The sequence below is a fragment of the Oryza glaberrima genome, chromosome 2 (assembly GCF_000147395.1).
Source record: "Oryza glaberrima chromosome 2, OglaRS2, whole genome shotgun sequence".
Taxonomy (NCBI): Eukaryota; Viridiplantae; Streptophyta; class Magnoliopsida; order Poales; family Poaceae; genus Oryza; species Oryza glaberrima.
Window position 1 is genome coordinate 9,135,552 of NC_068327.1, and position 23,417 is coordinate 9,158,968.

At 41.3% G+C, this 23,417-nt stretch overlaps 2 pseudogenes; both read left to right on the plus strand.

Moving 5' to 3' along the window:
- The first annotated feature begins 3,239 nt into the window (after positions 1-3,239).
- On the plus strand, positions 3,240-10,113 carry LOC127761950 (putative disease resistance protein RGA3; annotated as a pseudogene).
- Positions 10,114-17,859: 7,746 nt separating this feature from the next.
- On the plus strand, positions 17,860-22,696 carry LOC127763908 (disease resistance protein RGA2-like; annotated as a pseudogene).
- Positions 22,697-23,417: the final 721 nt, after the last annotated feature.

Sequence of the window (23,417 nt, forward strand, 5' to 3'; positions counted from 1 at the left end):
TTTCAGGGCTGGTACCTATGGTATCATGGTTGATACCTATGGGTACCAGACCTAGTACTAGTGGTATCATGGTTGATACCTACAAGTTTCAGACATGGTAACTTTGGTATCATGGTTGATACCTACAGGTTTCAAGGCTGATACCTGTGGTATCATGGTTGATACATATGGGTACCAGACCTGGTACTAGTGGTATCATGGTTGATACTCACAAGTTTCAGACCTGGTACCTTTGGTAGCATGGTTAATACCTACAGGTTTTAGACTTGGTATAGGTACCAACCAATATCACATAGGTACCAAGTACAAGGTATAACGTGCGTCACTGCCGCTTGGGCAGGTGGTGAGCTATCGACCACCAGCGTTTTGTCTCGTCTTCTCCCTTCTATTCCTTTCCAAATGTCCATGCCTTTTCTTCTCAATCTGGTGTTGGTACAAGGGTCACCAGGCTGCTACAGCCTGCAGGGACCAACTTTGCCACCTAAGCCACTACTGGTACTGTGGCCTTCTCCTAGCGCCTCGCGCGTGCTCCTCCACCAGCTAGGGCGTGAGCGCGTAGGGCGGCGCTGAGTGGTGGACTCGTGAGTGGATAAAGTGGTGGCGGAGCTAACGTCATCAATATAAAGTATCTCGTTTAGACGGGATGCCGTACCCTAGCTAGCAGCCCTCTATAGCTTTATATGGAACGAAAATACCATATACCTAGATTTATATGGAAGGGTATATATATATTTGAGTATGAAATTTCTATTGGCTTAAAAAAATAATATGGGCATTCTACGAATAACATGTAAATGCCATTCAATATGTCAGAATCCGATCGATTCGTGTAATATAAGGTCTTATATGCTCCTATCCCACTTGTAGTTTTCAAGTTCTAATTGAACAGTCATACCCATATAAATACAAAGACTCCCATTGAGACATAGCATCAAATTATAAACCATAGCCATAAGCCAGATCAAACACCAACTAGCCATGAGGAAACCTAAAGCTAGCCGCCGAGGCGCCGACTACAAGTCATCGGATTAGTCCTCATTGAAGACTACTTAGGCTTAGATTAGTTAGCTTGCCTCTAATTTTATAATCGGTGTGAAACATCATCGAACGATACATATAAATTGGATTAGGGCTATTTACCTATCAAGGGGTCTGAACAAGCTAGTATAAACAATATATATTTCCGAAAACTGAACCAGTATATTTCTTGTCTCCGTGTCGACGGGGGATACCAGCACACTGGAAGAATATGGTATAGGGGTATGTTGGTACGAGGATCTACACGATACGACATCAAGCAAACCCGGAGACAAGGATTATACTGATTCAGACCCCTCATAAGGTAATAGCCATAATCCAATCTATATGAGATTGATATGGAAGAACCACGGATTACAATAGAGAACCAACGATTCCGAGATTACCAGCGAGATCCTTGTCGAGATGGTTTCGACGAGATCTTCTAGCGAGTAGGCTTCACGTCCTCCGGATTATAGGCTACAATGGTGGTGTTGGTGCTATGATTCGATGATCTAGACCCCTTAGGGGTGTGTCTTTTATAACATGAATCACCTTAGTCTCCAAGTAAAACTCGGTGACTATGGACCCCACACGATATAGTATAACCTAACCCTCTCCGAGTAGGACTCTGTTGTTCACTTGCTCGTGAGGATAATTTCTATAATCTCTTGTTAATTTCCTCATCGTATACGGAAATATATCGTACACACGAAGGTATGTCGTATCCATATATTCTATAAATCGTAGGATAGGAGATATACCTTATCCGTAATCATGATAGGCTAGTAGCGTTGTTTTGCCACGCCAGCCACGGTGGGGTGGCAAGAGGCTAGCATGATAGGACAGCACTGCCATGCCAGCTGCGCGTGGCGTGCCAAAGTTATTTGGCCAAGCCAGGCGGGCTGGAGTAGCCAAAAGGTTCAGATTCGGACATATTTTTTCGAAAGGTCTATTTATAAAATTAAAAAAATAAAAAGTCTAAAAAATAAAAAAATTTCGCAGGTAACTGGTGCCTCTTATTTCTTAACAGAAAAACTCTCGAACCTCTATTCTAGTGTGATAGGTATAGCAGTTCTTTCACTAGATGCTACCTTGAGACAATCTCACCAGAATAAGTTGATTGAACAGGTTTCTGGGTACTGCAACAGTGTTTTAGGAAAACAAATTCAGCCACACTCCATATATTCATTGAAATATCTCAATACAAATTCCACCCCCGGGAACTTGGGCCAGCCAGCAGGTTCTAGGTTCCATAGATTACATAGAACAGAACTTATCACACAACAGAGATCAAAAACTCAGGTTGTCCCATCAACATAGCAACATGTTTGAGAATTCAAGCATGGTAATTCAGAGCATTGTTCCAGATCCAACGCCCAGCAGCAAAGCAACACTTCGTACATCTTCTTGGTCCTTTATTCTCACAAAAAAATGTTTCCCATTTCATCACCCATATTACCATATAAAATGCCTATAAAATATGTCAGACAGCCAAAAAAAATCGATACTCATGTGAGAAGCTCCACAACAACCACCTCTGATGCAGAACAAACGTCGTGTGCAGACTGCTACGGCGGCAGTGACAGAGTCGGGCATGTCAAAGGAGGGAGAAGGCGCGCGCCAGGTGTGGGACAAAGACACGCCTGAGCTGAGGAACAGCGTCGCGCGTCGAGGAGCGCGAAATGCGGCGGCATCCAACTCAGATAGTCACATTTGTTCACGAGGATGAGGAGATTGCGTCGTTGCGTGCTTAGCTGACTGCATTACTTCATTTCCGATCACACCCTAGTAGATTGAAAGGCCGGATTTAGTTTAGTACCTGGTGGTACCATTTGTTGGATTGGAACACAGCTCATCTCTTTTGTCTCCGGAAGTACTTGACGCCTCTCCAGGTACTTTTGCCACCCTGCAAGTCACCGCCTTTTTCCCTGCTTCCTACTCCACACGCCACCTCTCATCCAGAGTTGACTACCATGCACCCAGCCATGTGAGGGATGGCATCTCGATGCATGACCACTTCATGGGGAAGACAAAACTAAAATTTTCCCTTTTGTTGCATTAGTTGTACACGCGAATGATGAATGGATTCCAGTAGTAAAGGAGCAAAGCCATCAGAGGGCGCAGGGTACTTCTCTCAAGTCTCAACTGCTGCATTCAGCTAGCATTGTACTTACTATCCACCAACACTCAAAACCAATTGACCCATCATCTTTCTCGCGGCCAGCCGGCAGAGGAGATCCATGGAGGTGGCCATCGGTGCGGCAAGCTGGCTCCTCGGCAAGGTGGTGACGCAGCTGTCCAATGACCTGGTGGCGGCATACTTGGCCAGCACCAACCTTGGCCTCAACATTAGGCAGATCAAGACTGACCTTGCATACACGCAAGGGCTGCTTAACGCGGCTGAGGGGAGGGATTTCAGCAACAACCACGGCCTGCGGATACTGCTAGAGGAGCTGGCCAAGAAGGCGGACGAGACTGAGGACACGCTGGACGAGCTGCACTACTTCATCTTGCAGGACCAGATCGACGGCACCCATGAGACAATCCCGGAGGTACATGATTGCCTCCGTGGTCAAGCCATCCATGGGCGCCACGCTTTTCACCACACTGTCGGTAGCTGGTTTCCATGCTTTTCTTGTTTCTCTACGCGACACAAGGCCAGTGGCCTCCATGGTTATACAGCCAAGTCACATAGTGATGTTGTTGACCATGTTAGCAAGTTGTCATTCAATAGAGTAGAAATGTCCAACAAAATTAAGTTACTGATAGAAAGTATAAATGCCTTATGTACCCGTGTATCCGACTTGCTCAAAATTAACCGTACAATAGGAAGGATTGCCACCCTAAAGCAACCACCCACTAGTTCAACTATTACGCAAGATATTTTGTATGGGAGGAAAGACATCTTTGAACATACCCTTAATGACGTGGTTAACTACACTATTCATAGTGGAACACTACCAGTTCTTACAATAGTTGGCCCTGGTGGAATTGGGAAGACAACTTTCGCCCAACACCTGTACAATGACAAAAGAACAGAGGCACACTTTTCTATCAATAAGGCTTGGGTTTGTGTCTCAACTAACTTCGATGTGCTTAGGCTCACACAAGAGATCCTCAAGTGCATACTTGACATCTTCTATTATATACTAAAAGTCCATTAAATTTCCTATAAACACTCTCAAGCTGACATATGGCATCCTCAAAACGATCTCTAGCTGCCACATGGCACAACAAGATATATAGGGACCCACATTTGCAGCCCCACTCAATGTATCGTGTATTTGTGTGTATAGAAAGCGAGGGCCCACATGTGCATTCCCGCACGATGCATCCATCTTATGTAGATTAGTTTGATGCTTCTTCCATATAAGATACCAAATCTATCTCTAAGCAAAAGCAAGCCAGATTAGTTACTCCTACGGGACTAGCAAATTATATCTCCTACATACAGGACGCTGTCAGTAAATTATATATCCTACGTAGCTCAAAGATAAAATTTGAATTTACAATTAAAATTCATATTCTTTCATCAATGGACAGATTCAAAATATTTCAAATCCTAACGCCACAAAAATTTTGACAATTTATATAAGGTGCCAATTGTTTTAAAAAGTCAAATAGATTCATTTGTCAAGTTTGTAATAATTAAAATCAAATAATCATATCCTAATTATTTTTTACGCACCCTAATTTTATCTTCATATCTATCTATAACATATTAAAAGTTTATTAAACTTTTTATAAACGCTCCTAAGTCGTCAATGTGACGCCCTAAAAATACTCCCAAGCCACCGCATGGTATTTTAATAAAATAGAGAAAACTGACCATCCATTTTTATTTAAATCAGTGGACCGATTATTTTAGAATGTTAGATATATCTTAAAAACCAAAACCTCTCAACGCCGCGCCTCCGTGCAGCACGCAAGTATTGCTTTCTTTTTTTTCATCGCAATCACAATTAAAATTAAAATTATCTTTATGGAAAAAAAAAGACCCACAAAAAGACATCATATGTCCACTAAACATACTATAAATGTCTCTAACAGTTGCGTGGCACTTTTAAATTACAGAAACATTAAACCATTGGTTTCCACTTAAATCGATGGACACATTATTTTACGTCGTTATTAGATTTTTTTTAAAAAAAATCCCAAACAATCAGGACATTAAAGTACGTAAATGCTTTAGTAAGCTGCTACTAATCTCGCTTAAATTACAGAAAGTCCTAATAAATCTGAGAAAAAAATAAAAACATCCGGCCATCGGTTTTGACTTAAACATCAACACATTATTTCAGATCATTAGATAAATATTTTTTAGAAGAAAAGATACATCCCAACCCTCCCTCCATCCCTATTCCTGCGGCATTACTTTTCTCTATTTATTCCATCTCTATAACAATTAAAATTAAAATTATCTTTATGGGCAAAGAAAAGACCACAATTTAACCTCCATATATTAGGTCCAGCTAGCTATCCCTATGGCCCTTATGATCTGTTTGAATTACCATATTATTTATGTGAAGTCAATAATTTAATACCCATATGGACTATATTTTGCTAACAAAAATTTACATTCTAGACCCACATCCATATTGAGGCCTCCACTAAATAAAAGAAAATTCTAAAATTTCTCACTAAAAATCAAAATATCCCACCTTAATTTTTCATAAAACTGGTAGACCCATTACTTATATTCCATTAGACATCTAATGACTTTCTATCTACTTAATTATATTTTTCCCTCAGCATGTATATAAGAGCTATTTACCCATACATTCCGATATTGATCTTTTATCAATAAATGATCTTTTTAAGAGATAAATAAATAATCTTAAGATGATCCTAGCATCTAAATTATATATGTGATATATGAAGTCGCGTAACCAGTTGAATATCATATTGATCGTACAGAGCACGTTGGTTGCACTAAGGAATCTTAACATTGAAATAACCATGATGTCGCCTTAGCAATATATAAGCTAATTCCATATAGGAATAAGAAAAATGTCCATTTAAACTTGATACGGTACATCATGAATTCCCGACATTTAGCATAGAACATTCTAGAAGCGTGTATTTGTTATATGACACTCCAGTTTAGTGGTAATTTGCTAAAAAACTATGACCTTTATTTAAAACTTTCTTACTTAATTGGAGAGAGATAATTAAGAATGGATACCTTTACCCCATGCCGGGTTATAGGATCAACCCACATATTTTCATCCCGAATTACAGGGATCAAAGCATTTCAAGGATGTTTCATAGAATGGAATTCTCCCAAAAAAAAAGAGATGAAAGGAAATGAAAATTGAACCAAAAATTATTAATTCTAAATAGAAACATTTAAACATTTTAGCAAGACTAATAAAATGAGTATATCTAAAAAAAAATTAAACATTCGAAAAACTAAATCAGCATTAAACAAGGTGCCCGTGCATGTGCACGGGCTACCTTCCTAGTTGATAATGAAGGAAGCAGTCGAATACATGAATCATCCAACTTGGACCAGCTCCAAAAATGTATTGCACAAAGACTGAAATCCAAAAGATTTTTACTCGTCTTGGATGATATTTGGAAATGCAGCAGTGAAGATGAGTGGAAATGCCTACTATCACCATTCACAAAGGGGGAGGCCAGAGGCAGCGTGGTTATTGTCACAACCCGGTTTCCATATATAGCACAAATGGTGAAGACAACTAATATGATAGAACTGCAAGGTCTAGAACACAATGAGTTCTTCGCATTCTTTGAAGCATGTATATTTGCTGATTGCAAACCTGAGATTTATGTTGACGACTTAATTGATATTGCAAAAGAAATTTCTATGAAATTGAAGGGTTTCCCACTAGCAGCAAAAACAGTTCGCCGGCTATTGAAGAAGAACCTTTCCCAGGAATGTTGGATAGAAGTTCTTGAAAGGAATGAGTGGAAAAATATGCAAAATGGCGATGGGATGATGCCTGCACTAAAAATTAGCTATGATTACCTTCCTTTCTATCTAAAAAAGTGTTTTTCATACTGTTCCCTTTACCCTGAGAACTACCAGTTTAATAATTTAGAAATCACCTTTTTCTGGGAAGCAATAGGCATCATAAATTCTAGTGATCATAATAAAGCTGAGGATATAGGATTAAGTTATCTGGACGAACTAGTAGGTAATGGCTTTTTAGTGAAGGTTAGTGATGATAAGAGGCAATATTATGTCATGCACGATTTATTACATGAGTTAGCACAAAATGTTTCCTCACATGAGTGTGTCAGTATACGGTCATATAGCTTTAGGTCAAATAATGTCCCACAATCTGTTCGCCATATATCCATCACCTTACAAGATAAATATGACAATGATTTTGAGGGTGAAATGGAAAAATTCAAGAGAAAAATAGATATAGGAAATATACAGACTTTGATGTATTTTGGAGAATACAATAAAGATATGACTATATTTTTCAAAAATATATTCAAAGAAACAAAGTGCATTCGTGTTCTATATATGTTTGCAAACTTCCTTGAATCATTCCCATACAACTTCTCAAAATTACTCCACCTTCGCTACTTAAAACTTGAATTACCATATGACTCGGAATTTTCTTTACCAAGTGCAATGTGCAGATTTTATCACTTAAAATCCTTGGACCTAGGGTATAGTAAGTGTATTTTGCCACAAGACATTTCTTGCCTAGTCAATTTGCGCCATTTAATTTCTAAAATGGAGCTATGTTCCAATATTCCTGGGATTGGAAAGATGAAGTATTTACAGTGGCTGGAAGAGTACCATGTTAAGAAAGAGGACATTGGATTTGAACTGAGTGAGTTGGGGAATTTGACAGAGCTTGGAGGAGAGCTAAAGATATTTAACCTTGAAAATGTGGCAACAAGAGAAGAAGCAAATGATGCTAAATTGATATCGAAAAGGAATCTGAAAGCATTGACACTAGTTTGGAGTGTGCAAAGCAACTCTCCATAGGATCTGGCGTTCTTGATGGTCTGCAACCACATCCTAATCTTAGAGCACTTGACATACGAAACCATGGTGGTTCCACTGGACCTACTTGGTTATGTGGTGATGTTTGTGTCAAAGGCTTGAAATCTCTCCATCTAGAAGGCTTATCTTGGGGAACTCTCCCACCTTTCGGGCAACTAATGCATCTGGAGGAACTTACTTTGATCAATGTTGCTGGCATACGTAAGTTTGGACCTGATTTTGGTGGTGTTACCCAAAAGAGTTTTTTACACTTGAAGAAAATTAAATTTGTTGGCATGCCAGAACTTGTGGAGTGGGTTGGGGGAGCTCATTGGCATTTGTTTTTAAAGCTTGCAAGCATCAGATGTGAAGATTGTCCCAATTTCTCGGTGCTACTGTTGCCATTCTCTAAGTGCTCTGTCATTTGCACACAAGACAAACACAGTATGGTACGTTCCCAAACCTGTGTTCTCTTGAGATTCGAAATTGCCCCAAGTTGTCATTGCCCCCCATGCCTCACAATACCATGCTAACACGTGTTACTGTGAAAGAAGATAATCAAGAAAAGCTGCATTTTGAAGAAGAGACACTGAGAATAGATGGTTATGGGGGTGCTTTGGCTTTCCATAACCTGGACAAAGTAAAAGATGTGACAATTGAAAACATGTTCCACATTTCATTGACTGATCTCCAAAAGCTGAATTCATTAACAAGCCTTGATGTCACAGGATGCAAAAGCATGTTATCCAGTGAAGTAGACAATGGTTTTATCTTTTGTTCAGTTCAGCAACTCAATCTCAGAGATTGTCATCTTACCGAAAAATCATTGGGTAAGTTATTAAATTGTTTCCCAGCTCTTACCCATTTCTTCTTGAGCATGTTTCCTGAATCTGAAGAGGAAGAGGAAGTAGTACTGCGATTCCTATCGCCCAGCTCATTGCACGTTACCTCAATCTCAAATCACAGGAATCTGGTTCTTCCAGTGGAGGATGTGGATGGAGGCTGTCTCCAACATCTCTCCTACTCGAAACACTCGAGATCAATGGATGTGGCAACATGTTTTCTCAGTGGTCCATGGTAGAGGCAGGAGCTCAGACCAGGAAGCCCTTCCCTACTTCCCTCAAGGAACTCAGTATTGTGGGAGAGTCAAGCATGCAATCGATGGCTCCACTCTCAAACCTCACATCCCTCACCAGTTTAACACTAAAGCACTGTGTTAACTTAACCGTGGATGGGTTCAATCCTTTCATCACATACAGCCTCAAGGAATTGGTGGTTTATAATAACCCCGAAAGCGGCAATAATAATCATCGGTGCTCCATAGCAAAGGATATGTTCTCAGAGGTGGCAAGGACCAAAGTTATGCCTGCAGGTGGCTCCTTCCAACAGCTGGTACGACTTGATGTGGACAGTATCTCAGCAGTGTTTGTTGAAACCATTTGTAGCCTCCTCGCTGCGACCCTCATCGAGTTGAGATTCACGTCTGACTTGATTACTGATCAAAGCTTCACAGAAAAGCAGGAGCAGGTACTTCAGCTCCTTGCCTCCCTCCAATACCTAGAATTCTATGGGTGTTCTCGCCTAAAGTCCCTCCCTAAAGGGTTGCATCGCTTTTCTTCTCTCTATGGACTAGACATCTCTTGATGTCCTCAAATAAGATTGTTGCCAAAGGAGGGCTTCCCCGCTTCACTGCAAGATCTAAGTATGGAGGGATGCAGCATCAATCTAATGGATCAAGTCAAAAAATTAGAAGCATCAAACCCACATTTAAAAGTACATGATACATCAGTGACTTATATCGTGAGGTTAGTTCATCGAAAACCAACTTATTACCCTCAATTTTTGTGATTTTTTCTGCACTAGGCAGTAGGTACTAGCTAGCAACCACTTTGGCTTTCAGCCCCTATAGTCCATAGAGTTCCTTGATCTGTTATCTAACCAATGTTACATTAGTTGTACAAATATGGTAGTTTACTACTTCCTCTGCTATTACACTTTTTTTCTTGAAACAGAAAGGTGAGAGCAAGATGTCTCAGGGGCAGAGGCACATTGACCCAGTATGGTCCACTGGGCACAATGTAAATTTGCTTCTCCCCTGTTGTCAGAGCCATGTGGATACATGATTTGCATTACCAGTGGGATCTCAACTCCTAAGCCGAACTGTCAGCAAGCCCAAGATAAACTCTTTATCTTGATCAGATCCTTTAAACCGAAGGTACTTTCAATTTCTTCCAAGTATTTCACTTTAGAGCATCTTTCCCATCCTTGAGGGAGTACCATGAGGTACCATGAAGTACGAGGTACCATGAGGTACCAATCTAATCTAACGGTTGATTTAGAAGGGGTATGATTGGACTAAATAAAGTTAAGGTGCCGCAAATCACCGCCCACTCAACCAATAGCGATACCCTGTTCCCGTCTCCTACCTTCTACCTCATCTCCGGCCGCCGTCGCATCATGGCCACCGCGGCCACGCGTCACACAAGCTTCAGCCTCCGTCACATCGAGGCCGCCGCGGCTGTGCGTCGCACACGCGTCTGCCGCCGTCGTACCGAGGCCGCCGCGGCCGCCGTCGCATTGAGGCCGCCGAGCAGCCGTCACATCGACCCCGCCACGGCCGCCGTGGCTTCAACGCCGCCGCATAGACGTCGCCGCCTCCACCCGCCGCATCCGCCGTCGCAGGCGCATCAACATCGCCGCCTCCACCCCGTCCCATCCGCCGTCGTAGCCACCCCGAAGACTCCGGCATCTTTTCCACCATCTGGTGTGGACTCTGTCGTAATAAGAACTAAATTTGAAATGTGCTTCATCTGGATTTGTTATTTGTTGGTACATTTTATGGTTGAAGAAGTGATGAAGGTGGTAAATTATTTGGCAGGTTCACTGTGCCGTGTACAGTGGAAGGTGTTGGTAGCAGAACAAATATGCTGTATGATGTTGTTGTTTGTCTAAGTTTGAGCTGAATTTACGTTGTATGCTGTGTGCATAAGTTGTTTCAACCATTGTTGTTTGTATCTTGTACAACTTTCATAAAGTAAGTACTTGAATCTTGTTGGTCTAAGTTTGATCTCTGTTCAAGAAGCAGCAGTGCCAGCAATTTTCAGTTTTCAGCATCAAAAAGCAGTACCAAGCAGCAAATTTAAATTTGTAGCAGTAATTCCAGCAAGAGAAGCAATAAGTTCAGGCAAACTGCAATTGTGACACAGTCAATTCAGCAGCATATATGTGTATTTCATCTCAGCAACACCAACTTCAGTTCCGCAGACAGCATCCACTAGTAACAAATAATCAGCAAGCATGCACCAGTAATAAATCTCGCAAGAAGCATCCATACAAAATGCACACAAACAGGGGCATCAATTATGCAAACCATACCACTAGAATTGACTGATAGACATATTACATCGGCACTTCAGTGAACAGAAACACACAAACATCAGCTTGCTCGAAAAGATTGGCTCCAACCAAAGCATTCCATCCAGTTGTGAGGGTTGCTCGCTTATCCTTGAATTTCATCAGTTTCATCGGCATCCAACCATCGCCGGCCTCCCGCCGATGCAGCGCCGCCGTCGCATCGAGGCCGTTGCCCTCCGACCCTGACGAATCGCCACCGCCACCGATGCAGCACAGCCGTCGCATCTAGACAGCCATGCCCGCCGTCGCCGACGAATCGCCGCCGCCGCCAATGCAGCGCAGCCGTCGCATCCAGACTGCCGCGCCCGCCGCCGTTGATGATTCGCCGAGGCTACCCGATCTAGGCCGCCATCGGGTCGCCAGTCCAACCTGCTCCCGCCGCCATCTATCGCCGCCATGCATTCTAGGGTTTCTTTCTCTCGTTGCTCTAGCCCGTCGAATACGCGGGTTCTGTTCTCTCGCCAAACAGAGAAGGGATGCTGCGTGTGTGATGCGGAATAGACGCGAAAGTACATAACTACCCTCCCACCCACGGTACCGCTTCAAGGCAGAGGTGCGGTACCATGAGGTACAGATGATTTTTGACCGTCCGATGAGGCCTGATCAACGGTCACGATTTGGTACTGCATAGCCTCAAGGACAGTAAAAATGCTCTTCACTTTATCTTCAGTGTAATCACAATTTTCTGTCCTGAGGACTTGATTGATTGCCCCCCCCCCCCCCTCCCAACTGCCCAAGTGGCACCGCACACCCACCCAAAGTATATAATAGTGTCAATATAGTTGGTATATGTCAGGGAATACAAGGCAGCGAATTGAAAGATTAAATGTACTCCCTCATTTTCATATTATAAGTCGTTTTGACTTTTTCTTAGTCAAACTTCTTTTAGTTTAATCAAATTTATAGAAAAACATAGTATCATTTTCAACACAAAACAAACATATCATCAACATATATTCAAAGTAAGATTTAGCGACCCCGCAAAAAAAAAAGTAAGATTTAGCGAAACCGATTTGATGTTTTAGACATTGCTTTTTTTAATAAATTTTATCAAATTTAAAAAGTTTAACTATGAAAAAAGTCAAAATAATTTATCATATAAAAGGGATGTCTACTTTTTCTTAGATGGTTAATGAAATAACCCTCGTGGTTAGATATTGTGTTTTGATGCTGATGGTGCTCATTTTATATGTGTTTTATTTTTTGAGAATACATTTTTATGTGTGTTTCGTACTCCTACTTTCAATAATGCACTTGCGATAGCGATACAATTATCTTGTTTTGTTGAGCATTAATGTAACATTTACAAATGAATGGTTCCTTTTGTTCTAGATTCACCCTGGCGAGCCTTTTTCAGCCATGTAATACGGCAAATGTCTGACGACATAATATAACTCCTCAAAATAACGTTAAATTAATTTGGGACTTGCTTTTGCATTTGCTTCCTCAAATCAAATTGTTTCCATGAGTTCAACCTAGAGATTCTGCAGAACAGTTATTACAGTCCAATGCATTGTTTTTTCCAGGTGGTTTCCAAGACAAATTGGTGTTCCATCGGACGAGTAATGCAGCCGGCATCTGTCGTTATATCTTGACAGAGCCGAGAAGGAAAATCCTCCAGAGATTAGGCACCATTTGCATGGTCAGTTGATTCTCCATTAGTCCATTACCCTACCCTTGCTGCTCCTATAGAAGCTCAGAAGCGCTTGTTTTGCGATGAACCACTTACACTGTATCTGTTCATCATTGCAGGCTTGCAGCAACCGGATGGCGAGCAAGGTTACAGAGACGGCGCCGGGGGCCCTCTCCAATGGGCTGTGGCTTGCCTGGGCCGAATGCGCTCAAACAAATCAGCCCATGTGTGTGTTTGGGGTGGCCCAGGGGCCAGCCAGACTCTTGGGCTTCTCCTCTCTCTACTCCTCCACGCATTGCAAGCAGAGAGGCGCGAGGTCTCTTCTTCCTCCGCGCATGACGCCTCCGGATGAGTAGCGAACTAACGATCGCATCCTGCATGCATCTCACAAGGGACGCCGCGTCGACGCCGATGCCATCCGCCGTCACGATCCGCAGAAGCATGCATCTGCTCAGGCGCCTCGCGCTCCCTCTGGCGCGGGATGATACGCTTTTGGATCATTGGATGGCAGCGGGTTTGTTCGATCGAGGGATAGGTTTTTGCTTCTCTCGAGGCTCGAGCTATCTCCCTCTGCAACCCTTCTCGCTTTGTTCGACGGATAAGTTTTAGCTGATTGGTGGTGTTGGCGTGGGTCGTTCAGTGGTGGGTTCATGTCTAGGCTTAGCACTCTCTGATCTTGCTTAGCGGTGGTTGGTGCGGCGTTAATTTTCTTTTATTGTTATATTAATATAAAACATCGTACTAACTTTGTAGTTTTGTTTATTTTAAAAGATGTCCAAACATGAGTAGGGATGGAGGCATGGAGCTACTATTGAGAGGGGGTGTCTGATTAAGAAATTTTTTAAGCTATATATAGTTCATCTATTTTGACTATATATGTATCTTTCTCAATGTAAATTTAAGAACCTGTATCAATTTAAATTTGGATAAAAAAAGAGTAAGGGAAGCATGTGACACCCCCTTTTCATTTTGCTATAACTCTGCCCTGAACATGAAAGAAACGGTGCGGAAAGAGATAATTTGCGTCCTAGAGTATCCGAAAGCTTTAGACACTAGATTAGTATGCATGCATAGGTTCGTACCTACAGTTCCTAATCTCTTATCAATGTTGACAACCATTATTGGTGATCACTATGTAATTCATATCATCATATGTGGTGGACTACTTCCTCCGTCCCATTTTAAGTGTAGCCAACTCACATGCCATTAAGGACCCCTGATGCTGTACTCTTAATGTAACAATGATTATCATGCTAGGCTAGTGTACCAATAATTGCAGAGTAATGCAAATCATTTACACTTACCACTTGTGCAATTGCCATCGTGGAAGCAGGATTGCAAGAGACGACTGACTTGCAGCCTTTCTTGACTACTTTACTTTGTTTGCATTTTATTAGTTTATTTAAAAGGCCTGATCACGGATTAGTGGTTAGTATGTGAAAACTCATCTGTATCGAGCGAGCAGCCATCACCGATGGGGTCATCTTTGTCGGACCTAAATAAAAACTTGTTACTGATAGGGTTTTACCCAGCGCGCGAGGCATCCTATAGTCCATCACGATGACTCATTCGTGACGGGCTCCAACTCTTACTCATAAAAGGTGACTTTGTCATCCGACTGAGTCTTGCTCTCCATTCTTGGTCCAACATGTGTTGTTGTCCTTCATGAATCCTCAACATATTAGATGAGGGTGCATATCTACTCTTCCGACAAACATCTTCTCATTTTTTTCAATCTACACATGAACAAGTCATAGATCCGTATTATGTACACATCAAAAATATCAATGACATAGATGGCCCCGTTGACCGTTACAATGGTACTGACAAACCATGCCTTACTAGTCTAGACTCTAGAGCCCACATGTTGTTATAGATCTAATTTCCGACCAAAGATGATACCAAAATATGAAGCAACTAAACCCTACAATGACATAGATGGCCCCGTTGAGAATTTGCTTTTCAATGGAGTAGCCATGTCATTGTCCAGCAAAATCAAGACAATTATAGAGAAGGTAGTAGGTGCGCGTGTTGTCTCTGTCTCCAACTTTGCCTCAAATAGACATTGGCAATAGTATTAATAGTAAGCTTTAATTGACTCCAAATGACATGACTTATTTTGTTCTTCCCATAGTTGAATGATATACGGAAATTCAATAGCGACAGTGGCTCGAAGTAGATCAGCTTCATTCATACAAAGGGGTAAACGATGGGCAACTCAATCTCCCATCTATATCACGTACTAGTACACATCCCGGCAGAATAACTGCTAGGTTTTTCGATCATAATTTTGATCATCGTGGTTTAATGGTTTAAATCTTTTTTCTGTTCTTTTATTAATGTGAGAATTTCTAGTCTTCCTAGTATAAATATGGTGGCTTCTTTTTAAGATGTTTTAATAATATAATGATCCCTATAATAAATAGATAGATTGGTAGTACCACCGATTTTTTTACATCTAAACATATGCAGTCCAATAATTACATATGTGAGCACGCATTGTTTGGAATTCTAATTCTAACAAACCTTCACACAAGTACTTGACCACTGTCAATATCGGGTTGACCAAGAGGACCTAATGAAGTAGTATATGGGGGTTTTGCGGTCTTGTTTCTAGCACTATCGTGCGAGCAGCCCAATAGTATTAATCCTCTTCTTTTTCTTCAGCTAATAGCAATAGTTTTGGTCTCATAGCTCACATTGTATTGTAGAGCATATGTAAATAATGTAAGAAATACATATGCTACAATGAGTTGTAAAAGGAAAACAACACAATTAAACCATGCATGCTCCCGTAATGATGCATTTGACCAATTGGTGATGTGGGTTATTGCGCTAACGTTCTTAATTCAGCGGCCCATTAGTCTGTTGGTCAAGTGGTTCAATGGAAGCACCGTGCTTCATGTGAGCATCTTGCCTATGCATCTAAATGTGGTTGTTGCGTGCTTATTTTTGTAATTACTGGATTGCATGTGCTTACATCTAAAAAATTCGGGTGATACCACCACTTAACTATACTAATGCTCCAGGTGGATACTTCTATTTTTCGAGTAGTGTCAATCAACAAATTCCTTTTATTTTACGCTGATGAACTAATATCATTAGACCACATTCACAAATCAAGGGGCTCCTCATCTTCGTCACCACCAGGCTCAGGACTATTTAAAACAAATCGATGCATCTTCTTCCATATAAACTAAATAATCTTTTTAAAAGAGAAAAAAACAGAACAATCCATGTCCTTATCAAACACAAAAGATTGGTGGTGGCAATGGACAGTATTGAACAACAAGATTTTGGGCAGAATCAACACATAGCCATGTGACGAATGCCATATTGATGCTTGGGACGTCATGAGGCAGACATCAAACATGAGTAGTTTGTTTCATCAAGCAATCAAGCCTGGTACAGATAGAATCATCAGGGACTCAGAGCCAATCTGAAGTCTGAAACTTATACGTCCAGCACCAAACACTCAATAAACAAGGGTTGTTTATTTGCATGCGTCCCAGATCCCGCATCAAGCAATAAAGGTGTATGACCTGACAATTCTCTATTCAGAGCTTTGACTGTTGCTAACGGGAATTTCACTTCCCAATCCGTGCTCATAAGCACCCTATCCAACTTCTCAAAAGTTTGATTTTGTAGAGCATTCGCCCACGTAAATTTACGTCCAGTGAGCTCCAGCTCTCTCAAGTCTAAGCTATCTATGACAGCGTTAAACAAGAAAGGCCACTTATCACTATACTTGTCATTGTTTTTCTCGCTAGGGTTTCGAATTATATTGAAATCCCCTCCAATTAGAATCGGCAAAGACTCTTTTCTACAAGATCTGACGAGTTCAGTAAGGAAAGCCTCCTTATACTCCTCTTGTGCAGCCCCGTAAACTGCTACAAAGATCCATTGGAAGGCATTTTCCTTATTCCGCACATGAAACTTTACATAGAAGTCTCCTTCATCAATACTAGAAACGTCAAAAAATTCCAAATTTACTCCCAAAAGAATACCCCCAGATCTCCCTTTTGGTCTAGTCCAATGCCACAAAAAGTCTTTACCTCCACAAATGTTCTTAAGGCATGCATTTGAAAAATCACTTTTGCATGTCTCCAAGAGAGCAATAAAGTCTAGCTTTTGCTCCTTGGTTATGTCCGAAAGAAATCTGAATTTAGCCAAGTCCCTAAGACCTCTGCTATTCCAAAAGATCCCTAATTTTGATCGTCGCGGTTTAATAGTTTAAATCTTTTCTTTTCCTTGATTAATGTGAGAATTTCTAGTCTCTGTAGCAAATATGGTGGCTTCTTTTTAAGATATTTTAATAATATAATAATCCCTATAATAAATAGATAGATTGATACCACCACTTAACTATACTAATGCTCCAAGTGGATACTTCTATTTTTCGAGTAGTTGTGTCAATGAACAAATCCCTTTTATTTTACGCTGACGAACTAATATCATTAGACCACATTCACAAATCAAGGGGCTCCTCATCTTCGTCACTACCAAACTCAGGACTATTTAAAACAAATCGATGCATCTTCTTCCATATAAACTAAATAATCTTTTTAAAAGAAATAAAAAACTGAACAATCCATGTCCTTACCAACCACAAAAGATTGGTGGTGGCAATGGACAGTATTGAACAACAAGATTTTGGATAGAATCAACGTATAGCCATGTGACGAATGCCATACTGATGCTTGGGACGTCATGAGGCAGACATCAAACATGAGTAGTTTGTTTCATCAAGCAATCAAGCCTGGTTACTGGTACAAATAGAATCATCAGGGACTCAGAGCCAATCTGAAGTCTGAAACTTATACGTCCAGCACCAAACACTCAAACCCAATTAACCCCAGCTGCATCTGGCACCATCTTTCTCGATCGGCAGGCGGAGGAGATCCATCCATGGATGTGGCCGTCGGTGCGGCGAGCTGGCTCCTCGGAAAGGTGGTGACACAGCTGTCCGATGGCATGGTGGCAGCGTACGTGGCCAGCACAGAGCTTGGCCTCAACATGGAGCAAATCAAGACCGATCTTGCATACACGCAAGGTCTTCTTGACGCGGCCGAAGAGAGAGATGTCAGAAACAACCATGGCCTACGGGTGCTCCTAGAAATCCTGACCAAGCAGGCTGACGAGGCTGAGGACGTTTTGGACGAGCTCCAGTACTTCATCATCCAGGACCAGATCGACGGCACCCATGAGGCCACTCCCATGGTAGACGATGGCCTTCGTGGTCAAGTGCTCATCCATGGCCGCCATGCTCTTCATCATACCACCGGTAACTGGCTTTCATGTTTTTGTTGTTCCTCTGCACGAGATGACGCGGATGATCCACATGATATACCCAAGTCCCATAGTGATGTTCCTGACCATGTTAGCAAGTTGACATTCAATCGAGTAGACATGTCCAACAAAATCAAGTTGGTGATAGAGGGCATACATGCCTCATGTACACCTGTATCCAATTTGCTCAAAATTATCCATCCTGCAGTAGGAAGGGCATTACCACCGAAGCGACCTCCTACCAGCTCAACAATTACACAGGATAAATTGTATGGGCGGGAAAACATCTTTAATCAGACTCTTGATGCCATGACTAACTTTACTATTCATAGTAGAACACTATCAGTTATTCCTATAGTTGGTCCTGGTGGAATTGGGAAGACAACTTTCGCCCAATACCTATACAATGACAAAACAATAGAGGCACACTTCTCTATAAAGGTCTGGGTTTGCGTGTCTACTCATTTTGATGTGGTTAAACTCACTCAGGAGATCTTGAAGTGCATATATCATGCTGAAAATGAGGGAAGCCGCAGAGTGGATGAATTATCCAACTTGGATCAGCTCCAAATAACCATTGCACAAAGACTGAAATCCAATAGATTTTTACTTGTCTTGGATGATATGTGGAAATGCGGTAGTGAAGCTGAGTGGGGAAGCCTACTAGCTCCATTCAGCAAAGGGGATGCCAAAGGTAGCATGGTTCTTGTCACAACTCGATTTCCATCCATAGCACAGATGGTAAAAACAACTAAGCCAATAGACTGCAAGGTCTTGGGGATAGTGAATTCTTCACATTTTTTGAAGAATGTATATTTGGTCATGATAAGCCCGAGTATTATGAAGACAACATAATTGATATTGCAAGAAAAATTTCTAAGAAATTGAAGGGTTTCCCGCTAGCAGCCAAAAGTGTTGGTCGATTATTGAAGTATCGCATTTCACAGGAACGTTGGATAGAAATTCTTGAAAGAAATGAGTGGCAACATCAGAGAAATGATGATGACATAATGCCAGCACTACAAATTAGCTATGACTACCTTCCCTTTTATCTAAAAAGGTGTTTTTCTTATTGTGCCCTTTACCCTGAGGACTACCATTTTAATAATATAGAGATTAGTCATTTTTGGGAAGCATTAGGCATCATAGATTCTGGAAGTCATAAAAATAGAGCTGAGGATATTGGATTAAAGTATTTGGACGAACTAGAAGGTAATGGTTTTCTTGTGAAGAAAGTTGATGATAGGACAGGGAGGCAATATTATGTAATGCACGACTTATTACATGAGCTAGCACAAAATATTTCATCACAAGAGTGCATCAATATAAGTTCATATGATTTCAGGTCTGATAACATTCCATGGTCCATTCGTCATGTATCCATCACCTTACAAGACAACTATGAGGATAGTTTTGAGAGAGAAATGGAAAATTTTAAGAGAAAAATAGACATAGGAAATTTACGGACATTGATGCTTTTTGGAGAAGGCAATGCAAGCATGCTTATCCTTATCAAAGATTTATTAAAAGAAACAAAACGTCTCCGTGTTCTATTCATGCATGCAAACTCGCTCCAATCTTTCCCGCACAACTTTTCCAAACTGATCCACCTTCGGTATCTAAAGTTGGAAATACCTTATGACGTAGAACTGTCTCTACCAAATGCAGTAAGTAGATTTTATCACTTGAAATTTTTGGACTTAGGGTACAGTAAATGTATTTTGCCAAAAGACATCAATCATCTAGTCAATTTATGCCTCTTAAATGCTAGAAAAGAACTCTGTTCCAATATTCCTGGGATTGGCAAGATGAAGTATTTACAAAGGTCGGAAGAGTACCATGTTAAAAAACGGGACATTGGGTTTGAACTAAGTGAGCTAGGGGATTTGACAGATCTTGGAGGTGAATTGAAAATATTTAATCTTGAGAAAGTGGCAACAAGGGAAGAAGCTAATAAAGCAAAATTGATGTCCAAACGGAATATGGAAAAGTTGGTGCTAGCTTGGGGTATGGTGCAACGGACCACAAGATCTGATGTTCTTGAAGGTCTTCAACCACCTTCTAATCTTAAAGCACTTGTCATAAAGAACCCAGGTGGTTCCATTGGTCCTAGTTGGTTGTGTGGTAATATTTGTGTAAACTACTTGAAATCTCTGCATATAGAAGGTGTATCTTGGGGCATTCTCCCACCTTTTGGTCAACTTATGCAGCTAGAGGAACTAACTTTGAACAATATTCCAAGCACGCGTCGGTTTGGACCTAATTTTGGTGGTGTTACACAAAAAAGTTTCTCACACTTAAAGAAAGTTGAATTTGTTAATATGCCAGAACTTGTGGAGTGGGTTGGGGGAGCTCATTGTCATTTGTTTTCAAAGATTACAAGCATCAGGTGTGAAAATTGTCCCAATCTCTCTATGCTGCTTGTGCCATCCTATGCACAAGACATAAACACCATATGGTTTCCCAACCTGTGTTCTCTTGAGATTGAAAATTGCCCCAAGTTATCACTGCCCCCTATACCTCACACTTCCATGTTGACATGTGTTATTGTCTCAGAGCATAAGAGAGATTTGTTGTTCTCTTCAAAAAAAAAAGAGAGATTTGTTGTGTCTTCAAGAAAACAAGCTGATCTCACATGGATACAGAGGTGCTTTGGTCTTTGATAACCTGGACAAAGTAGAAGATATGAGTATCGAAGAAATGCCACACGTTTCATTGACTGATCTCCAAAAGCTCAGCTCCCTAACAAGACTTGCCGTCAAAGGATGTGAAAGCATGTTATTTAGTGAAGTTGAAGAGGGTGTTATCTTCCCTTCAGTTCAGCAGCTCGAAATCAGTGATTGTCGTCTTACCAGAAATTCATTGACAAAGCTACTAAACCGTTTCCCAGCTCTTACTGAGTTCCACTTGAAATTCTCTTCATTTGAGGTTGGAGAGGAAGCAGTATTGCAACTCCCATCCTCCAACTTATTGAGCTATGTCAAAATCTGGTGCTGCAAGAACCTGGTTCTTCCTGTGGCGGATGGAGGGGGTCTCCATGATCTATCCTCACTCCAAGAAGTCGAAATTAGGGGATGTGGCAAGATGTTCGATCGGTGTTCCATGGTAGAGGCCGGAGCTCGGAGCAACAAGTTCTTCCCTGCTTCCCTCAGGGAACTCAATATCAGCGACGAGTTGAGCATTCAGTCCATGGCTCTGCTCACAAATCTCACATCCCTCACTCATCTAACACTGATAAACTGTGATAACCTGACAGTGCATGGTTTCGATCCTCTCATCACGTGCAGCCTCAAGGAATTGGTGGTCTACAAGAAAGCCGATGACGAAATTCATCTCTACTCCGTAGCAGATGATTTGTTCTTAGAGGTGGCAACAAGGATGACGAAAGTAATACCTGCGGGAGGTTCCTACTTCCAACAGCTGGAAAAACTTGAGGTGGACAGCATCTCGGCAGTGCTTGTTAGCCCCATTTGCAGTCTCCTCGCTGCCAACCTCCGCGAGTTGCGATTCAGGTATGATTTGTGGATGGAAAGCTTCACAGAAGAACAGGAAGAGGCACTTCAGCTCCTCACCTCCCTCCAATGCCTGAAATTCCGGAAGTGCCTTCGTCTGCAGTCCCTCCCCGAAGGGTTGCATTGCCTTTATTCTCTCTATAAACTAAATATCAATGGATGTCCGGGAATCATGTCGCTGCCCAAGGACGGCTTCCCGGCCTCATTGGAACGTCTAAGAATACGGGACTGCAGCATCGATTTAATGGTTCAAGTCAAGGAATTAGAAGCATCAAACCTAGATTTACATATACGGCTCCGCTAGCTAACTGACCACCCAAGGTAAAACAAGGTGCTCTCCCAACTCCTACCTCTCTTTTCCCCATTTCGTCTCTAACCTTTCGAACTAACTAAAACTCATTTTTGTATTGTTTGTTGTTAATGATCTAGCTATCCAGCACCATTGCCTCATCTGGAACCTTTTAGTTCTTCCATCATCGTATAGCTGACAATCTAAATGCGAATTACACGACAACACATGAAGGTAAAGAGCTCTGGATGGAAGAGCATTTTTTTGTCCTTAATGCTGTGATTTCTTTTCATGTGCAAGACTGCAAGCAGCCACTTTGGCTTTCAGACATAATGGATGTCCTTTATCTATTATCCAATTAATGTTATATTGATCATTAAAATTTTGGTAACTTACGTTCTCTGTCATTACACTTCTTTCCATCTCAAACTGCATGGTGTCATTTGGCAGGTTGCAGCTGTGTGATTTCGAAACCCACCTGGCACTTGTATGATCTGTACAGATCCAATAGCAACATTTTGCCAATCAGCCGTGCTAGTTTTTTTAGAAAATGGATTAAACTGGCCTCTACACCCAAAATGGATGCATGTACACAGCCAAGCCGTGTTGGTTACTAAATATGCTTATGTCATTCTGCTTTTTTTTTTTTCCTTCCTGGTCTTACTTTCTGCTTATTATACACTATTCTGATGTCAGACTTAACGTTGGATTGTTGGTTTCACCACCTTCACTAGACAATTAGACATACACTGTATGAATTCTTCATTGACAGACTTCAGTTCTCAATATCAAACAAAGAGAGGAGGTATATGTCAATGTCACTATTTTTTTAACAGAATAACTTTAGCCTAACTGATGAAGCTGATACCATCCCTGTTGTGTTGAGCATTTGATTTTTTTAGATAATGGATTAAACCGGCCTCTACACCCAAAAAAGGATGTACACAGCCCCAACGAAACTTACAAGAGTACATAGACTCACACCCTTACACAAGGTTTAACACCATCACAAGCAACTAGACCCGAGCACTTAGGCTCTAGCAACAGCAATTCTTAAAAAGTTAGTACAAAGTTTCAACAATACCACACAAGAAAACAAGATAGCATTAATCTCCCAATCTTTTCCTTAAGTTCCATCCCTTCATTGCGAAAAAGCCAGAAACGCTCTTCTCTAGAATCAAGCAACCTTCTCTCACTTTTTGGCCATCTTCCTCCTTAAGTAGCAAAGACCATTGTCTTGCCCAAAAAGTCCCCCTGAAAATCACCTGCAACAGAAAATTAGTATTGGAG